At 43.9% G+C, this 14,468-nt stretch overlaps 1 protein-coding gene across 8 annotated transcripts in view; it reads left to right on the forward strand.

Moving 5' to 3' along the window:
* Positions 1 to 2,744: 2,744 nt before the first annotated feature.
* ahnak (AHNAK nucleoprotein) overlaps positions 2,745 to 14,468 on the forward strand; it is a 71,600-nt gene continuing 59,876 nt past the window's right edge. For 7 of the 8 annotated variants that reach the window (XM_031789524.1, XM_031789523.1, XM_031789521.1 and 4 more), the window contains exon 1: positions 2,770 to 3,064. The gene's annotated coding sequence lies outside the window, so the exon portion shown is untranslated. Of the gene's footprint in view, positions 3,065 to 14,468 lie in introns of all 8 variants that reach the window. The other variant, XM_031789520.1, reaches the window with a different exon arrangement.

Here is a 14,468-nt window from a genome sequence, read left to right on the forward strand (position 1 = left end):
TTCTTAAACAGACACACAGGACCAGTCTCCACTTCCTGTTCTTTCTTAAACAGACACACGGGTCCACACTGCTTCCCAAATGGCACCCTAATCCCTACATAGTTAATTACTTTTAAACGTATCCCTATGGGCCCTGGTTAACAGTAGTGAACTATATAGGGAATAGTAGCCCATTTGGGAAGTAGCCTCTCTCTCTCTTTTCATCTGACTGTTTGCTGTTTGACCTCAGTCAATATGGGTGTGACATGGCCTGGGATATGAGAGGATTGGCAAGCACACGTACCTACAAGTGCACGCCCGCATAGACACACCTAAGTGCAAGTACCCATGCTCTGCACACACACACACACACACACACACACACCTACCTGTAAGTATGCACAAACACGTACGCACACAAAAAACACTTTATTTATGATTTATTTTTCATAATATATATTTTTTTAAGAATCTATGGATTACAGCGGAACATTTCTGGGAACAGTTCATCAATCAATTGATCAATTGTCTCCTTTATCAGCGATCAATTGCACTGCTGATTGACATAAGGAAATACTAGAAAACCATCCAGTTTAATTCAGTTTGACTAGCGGTGGTTCAAGGGACAAAAGAAAAAAGGCTAATATCTGAGTAGAAAAATGCACATATATATCTCATCTGAAATCATAATCTCTAAAACTCTACAGGAATTTGAAAAAAAACTCTCAAGATGTTAATTCAAGTTGGCTCGTCATGTTGTTCTAACTGTGCTATTTAATCACATACATATTCAGCGTCGCATGAAAAAAAAAAAAAAAAGATACCATTTTTTTTGTTCCCGATAGAACACCTTTCTCTACGTGCCCACTGATCCTGTGTATTCAGGTCAGGACAATAACTTCTGAAAGAGTAGCCTACCTAGAACCAAGTTAGACAACGCCCCTGAATGTCTACGCCATAAATTTCACCCTATTCCCTATGTACTGGGGCCTCTGGTCAAAAGTAGTGCACTATAATAGGGAATAGGGTGCCTTTGCCCATAGGACTCTGGTCAAAAGTAGTGCACTATATAGGGAATAGGGTGCCATTGCCCATAGGACTCTGGTCAAAAGTAGTGCACTATATAGGGAATAGGGTGCCATTGCCCATAGGACTCTGGTCAAAAGTAAGTGCACTATATAGGGAATAGGGTGCCATTTGGGATGTATTTGACATAAATGCTAGTAACATAGATGATATGTATAATGCTATTTTAGGACGTGTGTAGACAGAGTCTTGCTGGATGCAGTTGAAAGAGCGGCCAGCCACAGCTGCTGAGTTGCTGCCGTGAGACTAGCATTGAACATGAGCCAATCGCAATGAGGGTGAAATTATACAGTGAAGCATTGGCTATGGTATGAAGAACAGTATTGGCTGTGGTATGAAGAACAGTATTGGCTATGGTATGAAGAACAGTATTGGCTGTGGTATGAAGAACAGTATTGGCTATGGTATGAGGAACAGTATTGGCTGTGGTATGAGGAACATTTTCTATGCTATGAAGAACAGTATTTTCTATGGCATGAAGGACAGTATTTTCTATGGCATGAAGGACAGTATTTTCTATGGTATGAAGGACAGTATTTTCTATGGCATGAAGGACAGTATTTTCTATGGTATGAAGGACAGTATTTTCTATGGCATGAAGGACAGTATTTTCTATGGTATGAAGGACAGTATTTTCTATGCTATGAAGGACAGTATTTTCTATGGTATGAATAACAGTATTTTCTATGGTATGAAGAACAGTATTGGGTGACACAGCACTGCTGGAATGATGGAGCTGATAACCAATAACAATGAAGAAACTGTGTTACCCCTTCCAAAACACACGATTTTTGTATATACACCTGGATAGGTGCTGTTTTACAGCAGTAGTACAGCTCGCCTGGAACAAATTCAGGGTAAGTGCCCTGCTCAAGGGCACATCAGCAAATGTTTCACTTTATCATCTGAAGTATTTGAACCAGCAACCTTTCAGCTACTGGTCCGACACGCTAACCACTAGGCTACCTGCCACCTTGTTTTTACAAACTGTCCCCTGTTCCCTTTAAAGTGCACTACTTTTGACCAGGACTCTGGTGCCAGTTATGAATAGGGTCCCATTTGGGACGCTTATAATATATCATAACAAAGGTTTTGTTTCAAGTTTTGAATGGGATCTCTTGAATCTGAGAGAGTAAAGTTGGACAGTTATTCAAAGCAATACAATTGTAACTGCTCCGTTTCAACCAAAGCTCCTTCACAAAATACTATATTGTTCAATTCCTATCGATTCCAACAAAAAAAAGTATTGCAAAAGATTATAGAGAAACAAGAGAGAGAATTTCTTCAAATTTTTTATTTTTTTCAAATGTATATTTGAAACGCATGTATTTGAGTTTCTTTACTCTCTAAAACTCTGTTATAAATGTATTTTGTTGGGGAACAGGACCATGGTGAAACCACCCTGCCCAATCATAACAAATCCATAGATTAGGGCCCAATGAATCAATTTCAATTGACTTATTTCCATATATGAACTGTAACTCAATAAAATCGTGAAATTGTTGCATGTTGCGTTTTGTATTTTTGTTTTGTATCATTTGAATGTCCCGGATTTAGTTTACTATGTTATGTCCCCCTGAGTCAAGTTGCATTGGATGGGCAGAGACAGAAAGGGAGACTACGGCCACTCCCTTCTACACCTCCCGTTACCTCCCGCCCTCTATTCCTCCCTTTATCCAAGACCAGTAGCCCTACCCGTTCGCATGTCCAACCATTCTGCATCGCCCGGAGCAACAGCCACGCAGACTAGAAAAAAAAGGCAACACGCACTCTCTAAGGGGAGAGAGTGAGAAGGGAGGGGAGAGAGAAAAACGCCCTGGACACGGAGGGAGACTCGGGTTGATAGAGAAAGACAAGTATTTTAGAAGTGAGAAAGAACGTTTGATTGGGAAGAAGAAGACGTGCTTTTATCGACTGCTGGGACAGCAGGAGGGGAAGAGGACATTGCCAACGATGCTCAAGTTGCTGTGTTGAAGTTGTTGCAGCTCAGACTGCTCAGGTAAAAACAACAATTTACTTTTGTCATCACAATTTTAATTTAGATGATTTTTAACATTTTATGATGGTGATGGTATCATATCTGGTAAACTCCCCCAAAAAGTTATAATGCATATGTTTAAATGACGTGGCAATCGTGCTGTTTTAAAGCTAAATTGACATACCAATTTTGAAAATATGAATGATAGTCTTTCACCACAGTAACTGAAGAGGAAGGGTGGTGGTCCGCGGTGCTACTTTGTTTTCTCGTTCAAAGTTCTGTAACGTAGAACACGAGATGAAGTGGGTGTGTGTCCCCACCCACATGAACGGTGACATGGGTCTCACTTCTCATTTCACTCTCTGTTACGGTGCACTAAATACAGCTGACTGGGGTATATGAAGCGACGCCACTCACGTGAAGGACTTACATGCCAGACTAATTTAAGTTTCCCGGGGATGTGTTATACCATTAAAAAAAAAAAAACTTGCAAATGTACTGCCTAGTCCGGTTGTGATTTCATCTCAGCAACGTGGATATTGATATTCTTATCCTAACCCTGCCCTGCACGCAGTAAAGAAAAAAGAGAGTTGTTTAAAGAAACCGCCCCAAACATCATCATTGATGTAAAACCTGTCAAGTTAAATGATATTTGTTCTATTTGCCTCTAATCTATCAAGTCGAGTGTTTGTGTTGAGTATGAGTAATTATTTGCTAAGAAATGGCTATCAGTAAAGGCAGTTCGCCATAAAGCGTTTTAAGATCGCCTACAGACTTGGGTGTGGATTCTACTCTCTTACAAGTCCTTCACCTCCTCCTTCTTCTGGTTCAGGGAGGCGCACCAAGGGAAGAGAGAGAAAAAGAATTGCACACAATCTGCAATCATGTACAGAAGTCTTAGAACAACATATTTATAACCCATCTTCACGAAACCAACGGGTTTCAGAGTGTAATATAGTAACGGGTAATATAGTATAACAAAAAACGGTACATTTCGAATTTAGCAACAAACAAAAAAGTTTTCTCAGTTTAACGTGTTGACATGGGTGGAGTTTTACGGACTTTCTCGCTCGCAGTTTTAAGTCGATTCGTTTTATCCTGGGATTCTAGCCAGGGTGGAGAGAGAGAATTTAGGAGGGTGGGTGGGGTATGGTAATGGAATGTAGTGGTTAGGAAATACTTACTAATTGAAACCAGGTCTGAGGAAAAGAGGGGAAAATAATCAAGACTCCTGCAGCTCATAGAGACATCGTTTAAAAACAAATATCGAGCTCAGAAACGAAGATACAGAATGTGTTTGAATAACAGAACAACTACGCTGTTGTAACTTCAGGCGTGTATTAACCTTGAAGAGTTATGATCAAACGAAACAGACACGTTTTTCTTTGTTTCTTCATCACAATAGACATAGATAGAGATGTAGCGACATTGATCCCTCAAACATTATGCTTTGTAATAGTTGGGTGGAAATTCATATTTTTAAAAGCTTTCCCTTCCCCCTTCTGCCACACCCTGGCCGACGTTCTTCTGTGAAACAGCAAGGAAAAGAATAGCGCTCTCCCAGAGAACACTCGCTATAGGATGTCACCAGAGCCAGCGAGCTCACACAGAATGCCTTAAAGCTGTAAAAGAATAGCGCTCTCCTAGAGAACACTCGCTATAGGATGTCACCAGAGCCAGCGAGCTCACACAGAATGCCTTAAAGCTGTAAAAGAATAGCGCTCTCCTAGAGAACACTCGCTATAGGATGTCACCAGAGCCAGCGAGCTCACACAGAATGCCTTAAAGCTGTAAAAGAATAGCGCTCTCCTAGAGAACACTCGCTATAGGATGTCACCAGAGCCAGCGAGCTCACACAGAATGCCTTAAAGCTGTAAAAGAATAGCGCTCTCCCAGAGAACACTCGCTATAGGATGTCACCAGAGCCAGCAAGCTCACACAGAATGCCTTAAAGCTGTAAAAGAATAGCGCTCTCCCAGAGAACACTCGCTATAGGATGTCACCAGAGCCAGCGAGCTCACACAGAATGCCTTAAAGCTGTAAAAGAATAGCGCTCTCCCAGAGAACACTCGCTATAGGATGTCACCAGAGCCAGCGAGCTCACACAGAATGCCCGAAAGCTGTAAAAGAATAGCGCTCTCCCAGAGAACACTCGCTATAGGATGTCACCAGAGCCAGCGAGCTCACACAGAATGCCTTAAAGCTGTAAAAGTCTAACGTTCTCCAATTGTTCCTGTCGAAGTGATGGGCTGTATGGTCGGTCAAGTCACACAGTGGCAATGTGTAACTTTTTGGGCAACCCTACCGAATTCACATAGATATTTGTGCTATAGATCTGTCATTGGGGCGGCAGGTAGCCTAGTGGTTAGCGCGTTGAGCCAGTAACTGAAAGGTTGCTGGATCGAATCCCGAGCTACAAATCTGTTGTTCTGCCCCTGAACTGGACTGTTCCCTGGAAGCCTGTCATTGTAAATAAGAATTTTTCTTCACCGACTTAAATTATTATTTTTTTAAACAAAATCATTCAACTTGAAAGCAAGTCGTAGATCTGTTCTATGTGTGCTATTTCTATGCTGCCAGTTCTTAAGTTTTGTTTTTGTGTCTTTAGGTTTTTGTAATTGAGCTTAAAACAGCTGAGAATACTATATATTTTGTGATGGGAAATATATTTCACAGTGATTTTAGATAGCACAAGCAATTTCTCAAGCAAGAATTTTGCAAGGTCTGTCTGGGAGTGGTCTGAGTGGGGAAGGGGAAACTGAAAACTAGCTGTTATTGGCAGAGAAATGTGGAACCGCCTGGTGATGTCACCTGGCAGGCCAAAACGCCATCCCAACAAAATAGGCTGTAATTTTTGTCCATTTTTTCCCCAACAGCTCTAACACTAAACGGGAATTTTCACCATTTTCACAAATTCACAATATTATTCCAACCCCATAGTGTGGCGACACAGTAAAATCACATTTTTCACTGTATTAGACCTTTAAATGTAAACTTTGTTATTATTGTGAAGGTATGTAAAAGTATAGCCTATACACTGTATTCAGTGTTTTGAACAGTTAATTTGACTCGGTAGTTCTTGTTCAAAACAGAGAATATAGTAAGTGTCAAATATGGATTGGAAAAAAGTAAGCAATAATTTAAGAAAACCTCAGATTCAGAACAGAGCCTTTCGTGACAACCCCCTGACATTGTTATTTACTCATGTGTTCTATCTATCCAGTGGACATGGAATTCGTAGAACACTCATCATTGTATTCCAACAAGCCTGCCACCACAGCTTTCCTCTGCCAACTGTTGATAGCAGAGGAGAGGAGTGGCATTCTCACTGTGCCAGTGTGAGATGGAAAGAGCCCAGACTCTCGCACACTTCCTTTTTACATTTCCTCATCACGGGCCCATTCGAAAGGGGGAGAGAGAGGGAGAGAGAGGGGGGAGGGAGAGGGGAGAGAGGAGGGAGAGGGGGGAGAGAGAGAGAGAGAGAGAGAGAGAGAGAGAAGAGAGAGAGAAAACTAAAAGATAATTACTTGACACATTGGAAAGAATTAACAAAAAAACAGAGCAAACTAGAATGCTGTTTGGCCCTAAACAGAGAGTACACAGTGGCAGAATACCTGACCACTGTGACTGACCCAAACTTAAGGAAAGCTTTCACTATGTACAGACTCAGTGAGCATAGCCTTGCTATTGAGAAATGCCGCCGTAGGCAGACCTGGCTCTCAAGAGAAGACAGGCTATGTGCACACTGCCCACAAAATGAGGTGGAAACTGAGCTGCACTTCCTAACCTCCTGCCAAATGTATGACCATATTAGATACACATATTTCCCTCAGATTACACAGACCCACAAAGAATTTGAAAACAAACCCAATGTTGATAAACTCCCATTTCTACTGGGTGAAATTCCACAGTGTGACATCACAGCAGCAAGATTTGTGACCTGTTGCCACAAGAAAAGGTCAACCAGTGAAGAACAAACACCAATGTAAATACAACCCATATTTATGTTTATTTATCTTCCCTTTTGTACTTTAACCATTTGTACGTCGTTACAACACTGAATATAGACACAATATGACATTTGAAAGGTCTTTATTATTTTGAGAATGTCTTGTGGAACTTCTGTGAGTGTAATGTTTACTGTTGCTTTTTATTGTTTATTTCACTTTTGTTATTATCTCCTTCACTTGCTTTGGCACTGTTAACATGCCAACAAAGCCCTTTACATTGAAATTGAATTGTGAGAGAGAGAGATTTTATTTTAACACTTGTATTCATCTCTGTGTCTGATTGTTCCCTGGGTGTTTTAATTGTAGATAATTGGGCCATTTAAGTCATTGATTTGATTTATCACATAGATTTCACACCTGGTGCCCTGAAGCAGCCGTCCGTCCATCAGAATTGGTGAAATAAGGACTAGAAGTGTACAGTAATACGTTATTGATCCCAACTTGGGAAATTGTTGGCTAAAAGCTCCAATATTGTGGGGGTTTTCCTCCCCCTCTGTGTAACTGTAAACCCATCTAAAAAAATCTCTCTTGACTCATGAACTTACGCTACATATACATGAGTACACTGAGAATATAATACACTGAACAAAAATATAAACACAACATGTAAAGTGTTTGTCCCATGTTTCATGAGCTGAAATAAACGATCCCAGAAATGTTCCATACTGCACAAAAAAGCTTATTTCTCTGAATCTTCATTGACAAACATTGGCAGTAAGAATGGCTTTACTGAAGAGCTCAGTGACATTCAACGTGGCACCGTCATAGGATGCCACCTTTCCAACAAGTCAGTTCGGCAAATTTATGCCCTGGTAAAGCTGCCCTGGTCAAATGTAAGCGTGGTTATTGTGAAGTGGAAACATCTAGGAGCAACAACGGCTCAACCGCAAAGTGGTAGGCCACACAAGCTCACAGAACGGGATCGGCGAGTGCTGAAACGCGCAGCGCGTAAAAATCTCCTGTCCTCGGTTGGAACACTCACTATCGAGTTCCAAACTGCCTCTGGAAGCAACGTCGGCACAATAACTGTTCATCAGGAGCTTCCTGAAATGGGTTTCCATGGCTGAGCAGCCGCACGCACACCAGCCTAAGATCACTATGCACAAGCGTTGGCCGAAATGGAGTCTGGAGCAGTGGACTCTGGAGCAGTGGACTCTGGAGCAGTGGACTCTGGAGCAGTGGAAACTGGAGCAGTGGAAACTGGAGCAGTGGACTCTGGATCAGTGGAAACTGGAGCAGTGGACTCTGGAGCAGTGGACTCTGGAGCAGTGGAAACTGGAGCGATGAATCACGCTTCACCATCTGGCAGGCTAGGTCCCTTAGTTCCAGTGAAGGGAAATCTTAACGGTACAGCATACAATGACTTTCTAGATGATTCTGCGCTTCCAACTTTGTGGCAACAGTTTGGGGAAGGCCATTTCCTGTTTCAGCATGACAGTGCCGCCACGCACAAAGCGAGGTCCTAAAAAAATTGTTTGTCAAGTTCGGTGTGGAACAACTTGACTGGCCTGCACAGAGCCCTTACCTCAGCCCCATCGAACACCTTTTGTGATGAATTGGAACGCCGACTATGAGCCAGGCCTAATCGTCCAACATCAGTGACCTGAGCGAAGACCCAAAGTCCCTGCACCAATGTTGCAACATCTAGTGGTAAGACTTCCCAGAAGAGTGGAGGTTGTTATCGCAGTACCGGGGGGAGCATTAATAACTCCTTATTAATGCCTGTGATTTTAGAATGAAATGTTTGACGAGCAGGTGTCCACATACCTTTGGTCATGTAGTGTATTTTGCCATAATGAACTGTAGCAATGTTCATGACAATAATGATTTAAAAATACCTCTTTCAGACTGAGTGATTGTACACAGATTTCCAGAGAGCCACTCCCTCCTCAGCCCTCCCTGCCTAGCCCTTCCTCCTCCCCCATCCTCCTACCCACTCCCCAATCTTTCCCCCTTCCCACTTACCTCCCCTCCTTCATCCCCACTCCTGCCCCATTCCCCACTCACTGCCACCCCATTCCCTCCCTCACCACCCCCCCCACTCTCACCTCCCTACTCCCTCCTCCCCACCCTCTCCCTCCTCCTCCCCACTCCATCCTGCCCCTTCCCACTTACCTCCCCTCCTTCATCCCCACTCCTGCCCCATTCCCTCCCTCACCCCCACCCACTCTCACCTCCCCACTCCCTCCTGCCCCTCCCCACTTTAAACAATACAAAACATTCATATACAAACGAGAACATACAGATGCTCACCAACATCCACAACATCACCTCTGCCCAGACCCACCTGCTCACACCCCTCATCCACAGCACCCACACCCCTCATCCCCAGCGCCCACACCCCTCATCCCCAGCGCCCACACCCCTCATCCCCAGCGCTCACACCCCTCATCCCCAGCGCCCGTATCTCTCTCCGCCACATGGCCTCAAACTGCACCATTTAGTTTCTCTCCGTCGCCCACAAGCACTTTCAACATTTAGATATTAAAGTATTTGACCTTTTCCATTGTGTTAACGATGGAGGATTTTAAGTATCGAACCAACCTATCGGGTACCTCACTGCATCCTCATACACCATGTCTTGAAATATGCAGAAAGAGAGAGTTACACTGAGTCCGCAAAACATTAGGAACACCTTTCTACTATGGAGTTGCACCCCCTTCTGCCCTCAGAACTGCCCATTTTGCCCTCAGAACCGCCCCTTTTGCCCTCAGAACCACCCCTTTTGCCCTCAGAACCGCCCCCTTTGCCCTCAGAACCGCCCCTTTTGCCCTCAGAACCGCCCTCTTTGCCCTCAGAACCGCCCCTTCTGCCCTCAGAGCCGCCTCAATTCGTCAGGGAAATGGACTCTACAAGGTGTCGAATGGCATTCCACAGGTATGCTGGCCCAGGTTGTCTCCAATGCTTCCAACACTTGTGTCAAGTTGGCTGGATATCTTTTGGGTGGTGGAACATTCTTGATACACACGGGAAACTGTTGAGCGTGAAAAACTCAGCAGCGTAGCAGTTCTTGACACACTCAAACCGGTGCGCCTGGCACCTACTACCATGGCCCATTTCAAAGGTACTTAAATATTGTGAGTTGCCCATTCACCTTCTGAATGTCACACATACACAATCCATATCTAAAGGCTTAAAAATCATTCTTTAACCTGTTTCCTCTCCTTCATCTACACTGATTAAAGTGTATTTTACATATTTTAAATCAATAAGCTTTCATCTGGGTTCACCTGGTCAGTCTACGTCATGTTCCCAATCAAATCAAATCAAATCAAAATGTATTTGTCACATGAGCCCGAATACAACAGGTGTAGTAGACCTTACAGTGAAATGCTGAATACAACAGGTGTAGTAGACCTTACAGTGAAATGCTGAATACAACAGGTGTAGTAGACCTTACAGTGAAATGCTGAATACAACAGGTGTAGGTAGACCTTACAGTGAAATGCTGAATACAACAGGTGTAGTAGACCTTACAGTGAAATGCTGAATACAACAGGTGTAGGTAGACCTTACAGTGAAATGCTGAATACAACAGGTGTAGTAGACCTTACAGTGAAATGCTGAATACAACAGGTGTAGGTAGACCTTACAGTGAAATGCTGAATACAACAGGTGTAGTAGACCTTACAGTGAAATGCTGAATACAACAGGTGTAGGTAGACCTTACAGTGAAATGCTGAATACAACAGGTGTAGTAGACCTTACAGTGAAATGCTGAATACAACAGGTGTAGGTAGACCTTACAGTGAAATGCTGAATACAACAGGTGTAGTAGACCTTACAGTGAAATGCTGAATACAACAGGTGTAGGTAGACCTTACAGTGAAATGCTGAATACAACAGGTGTAGTAGACCTTACAGTGAAATGCTGAATACAACAGGTGTAGGTAGACCTTACAGTGAAATGCTGAATACAACAGGTGTAGTAGACCTTACAGTGAAATGCTGAATACAACAGGTGTAGGTAGACCTTACAGTGAAATGCTGAATACAACAGGTGTAGTAGACCTTACAGTGAAATGCTGAATACAACAGGTGTAGTAGACCTTACAGTGACATGCTGAATACAACAGGTGTAGTAGACCTTACAGTGAAATGCTGAATACAACAGGTGTAGTAGACCTTACAGTGAAATGCTGAATACAACAGGTGTAGTAGACCTTACAGTGAAATGCTGAATACAACAGGTGTAGTAGACCTTACAGTGAAATGCTGAATACAACAGGTGTAGTAGACCTTACAGTGAAATGCTGAATACAACAGGTGTAGTAGACCTTACAGTGAAATGCTTACTTACAAGCCCTTAACCAACAGTGCAGTTTTAAGAAAGAATAAGTGTTGAGAAAGTATTTACTAAATAAACTGTAGTAAACAATAATTTTAAAAAAAATTTAAAAAAAATAAAAGAGCAACAACAGTAGTGAGGCTATATACAGGGTGTTACGGTACAGAGTCAATGTGGAGGCTATATACAGGGTGTTACGGTACAGAGTCAATGTGGAGGCTATATACAGGGTATTACGGTACAGAGTCAATGTGGAGGCTATATACAGGGTGTTACGGTACAGAGTCAATGTGGAGGCTATATACAGGGTGTTACGGTACAGAGTCAATGTGGAGGCTATATACAGGGGGTACCAGTACAGAGTCAATGTGGAGGCTATATACAGGGTATTACGGTACAGAGTCAGTGTGGAGGCTATATACAGGGGGTACCGGTACAGAGTCAATGTGGAGGCTATATACAGTGTGTACCGGTACAGAGTCAATGTGGAGGCTATATACAGGGGGTACCAGTACAGAGTCAATGTGGAGGCTATATACAGGGTATTACGGTACAGAGTCAGTGTGGAGGCTATATACAGGGGGTACCGGTACAGAGTCAATGTGGAGGCTATATACAGTGTGTTACGGTACAGAGTCAATGTGGAGGCTATATACAGGGTATTACGGTACAGAGTCAGTGTGGAGGCTATATACAGGGGGTACCGGTACAGAGTCAATGTGGAGGCTATATACAGTGTGTTACGGTACAGAGTCAATGTGGAGGCTATATACAGAGGGTACCGGTACAGAGTCAATGTGGAGGCTATATACAGGGGGTACCGGTACAGAGTCAGTGTGGAGGCTATATACGGGGTGTTACGGTACAGAGTCAATGTGGAGGCTATATACAGGGGGTACCAGTACAGAGTCAATGTGGAGGCTATATACAGGGTATTACGGTACAGAGTCAGTGTGGAGGCTATATACAGGGGGTACCCGTACAGAGTCAATGTGGAGGCTATATACAGGGGGTACCAGTACAGAGTCAGTGTGGAGGCTATATACAGGGGGTACCAGTACAGAGTCAATGTGGAGGCTATATACAGGGGGTACTGGTACAGAGTCTATATACAGTGTGTTACGGTACAGAGTCAATGTGGAGGCTATATACAGGGTATTACGGTACAGAGTCAGTGTGGAGGCTATATACAGGGGGTACCGGTACAGAGTCAATGTGGAGGCTATATACAGTGTGTTACGGTACAGAGTCAATGTGGAGGCTATATACAGAGGGTACCGGTACAGAGTCAATGTGGAGGCTATATACAGGGGGTACCGGTACAGAGTCAGTGTGGAGGCTATATACAGGGGGTACCAGTACAGAGTCAGTGTGGAGGCTATATACAAGGGGTACCAGTACAGAGTCAATGTGGAGGCTATATACAGGGGGTACCAGTACAGAGTCAATGTGGAGGCTATATACAGAGGGTACCGGTACAGAGTCAATGTGGAGGCTATATACAGGGGGTACCGGTACAGAGTCAGTGTGGAGGCTATATACGGGGTGTTACGGTACAGAGTCAATGTGGAGGCTATATACAGGGGGTACCAGTACAGAGTCAATGTGGAGGCTATATACAGGGTATTACGGTACAGAGTCAGTGTGGAGGCTATATACAGGGGGTACCCGTACAGAGTCAATGTGGAGGCTATATACAGGGGGTACCAGTACAGAGTCAGTGTGGAGGCTATATACAGGGGGTACCAGTACAGAGTCAATGTGGAGGCTATATACAGGGGGTACCAGTACAGAGTCAATGTGGAGGCTATATACAGGGGGTACCGGTACAGAGTCAATGTGGAGGCTATATACAGGGGGTACCAGTACAGAGTCAATGTGGAGGCTATATACAGGGGGTACCAGTACAGAGTCAATGTGGAGGCTATATACAGGGGGTACCGGTACAGAGTCAATGTGGAGGCTATATACAGTGTGTTACGGTACAGAGTCAATGTGGAGGCTATATACAGGGTATTACGGTACAGAGTCAGTGTGGAGGCTATATACAGGGGGTACCGGTACAGAGTCAATGTGGAGGCTATATACAGTGTGTTACGGTACAGAGTCAATGTGGAGGCTATATACAGAGGGTACCGGTACAGAGTCAATGTGGAGGCTATATACAGGGGGTACCGGTACAGAGTCAGTGTGGAGGCTATATACAGGGGGTACCAGTACAGAGTCAGTGTGGAGGCTATATACAAGGGGTACCAGTACAGAGTCAATGTGGAGGCTATATACAGGGGGTACCAGTACAGAGTCAATGTGGAGGCTATATACAGGGGGTACCGGTACAGAGTCAATGTGGAGGCTATATACAGGGTGTTACGGTACAGAGTCAATGTGGAGGCTATATACAGGGGGTACCGGTACAGAGTCAATGTGGAGGCTATATACAGAGGGTACCGGTACAGAGTCAATGTGGAGGCTATATACAGGGGGTACCAGTACAGAGTCAATGTGGAGGCTATATACAGGGGGTACCGGTACAGAGTCAATGTGGAGGCTATATACAGGGTGTACCGGTACAGAGTCAATGTGGAGGCTATATACAGGGGGTACCAGTACAGAGTCAATGTGGAGGCTATATACAGGGGGTACTGGTACAGAGTCAATGTGGAGGCTATATACAGGGGGTACTGGTACAGAGTCAATGTGGAGGCTATATACAGGGGGTACTGGTACAGAGTCAATGTGGAGGCTATATACAGGGTGTTACGGTACAGAGTCAATGTGGAGGCTATATACAGGGGTACTGGTACAGAGTCAATGTGGAGGCTATATACAGGGGGTACTGGTACAGAGTCAATGTGGAGGCTATATACAGGGTATTACGGTACAGAGTCAATGTGGAGGCTATATACAGGGGGTACCGGTACAGAGTCAATGTGGAGGCTATATACAGGGGGTACCGGTACAGAGTCAATGTGGAGGCCATATACAGGGTGTACCGGTACAGAGTCAATGTGGAGGCTATATACAGGGGTACCAGTACAGAGTCAATGTGGAGGCTATATACAGGGGGTACCAGTACAGAGTCAATGTGGAGGCTATATACAGGGGGTACCAGTACAGAGTCAATGTG

The sequence above is a fragment of the Oncorhynchus kisutch genome, linkage group LG15 (genome assembly GCF_002021735.2).
Source record: "Oncorhynchus kisutch isolate 150728-3 linkage group LG15, Okis_V2, whole genome shotgun sequence".
NCBI classification, from domain to species: Eukaryota; Metazoa; Chordata; class Actinopteri; order Salmoniformes; family Salmonidae; genus Oncorhynchus; species Oncorhynchus kisutch.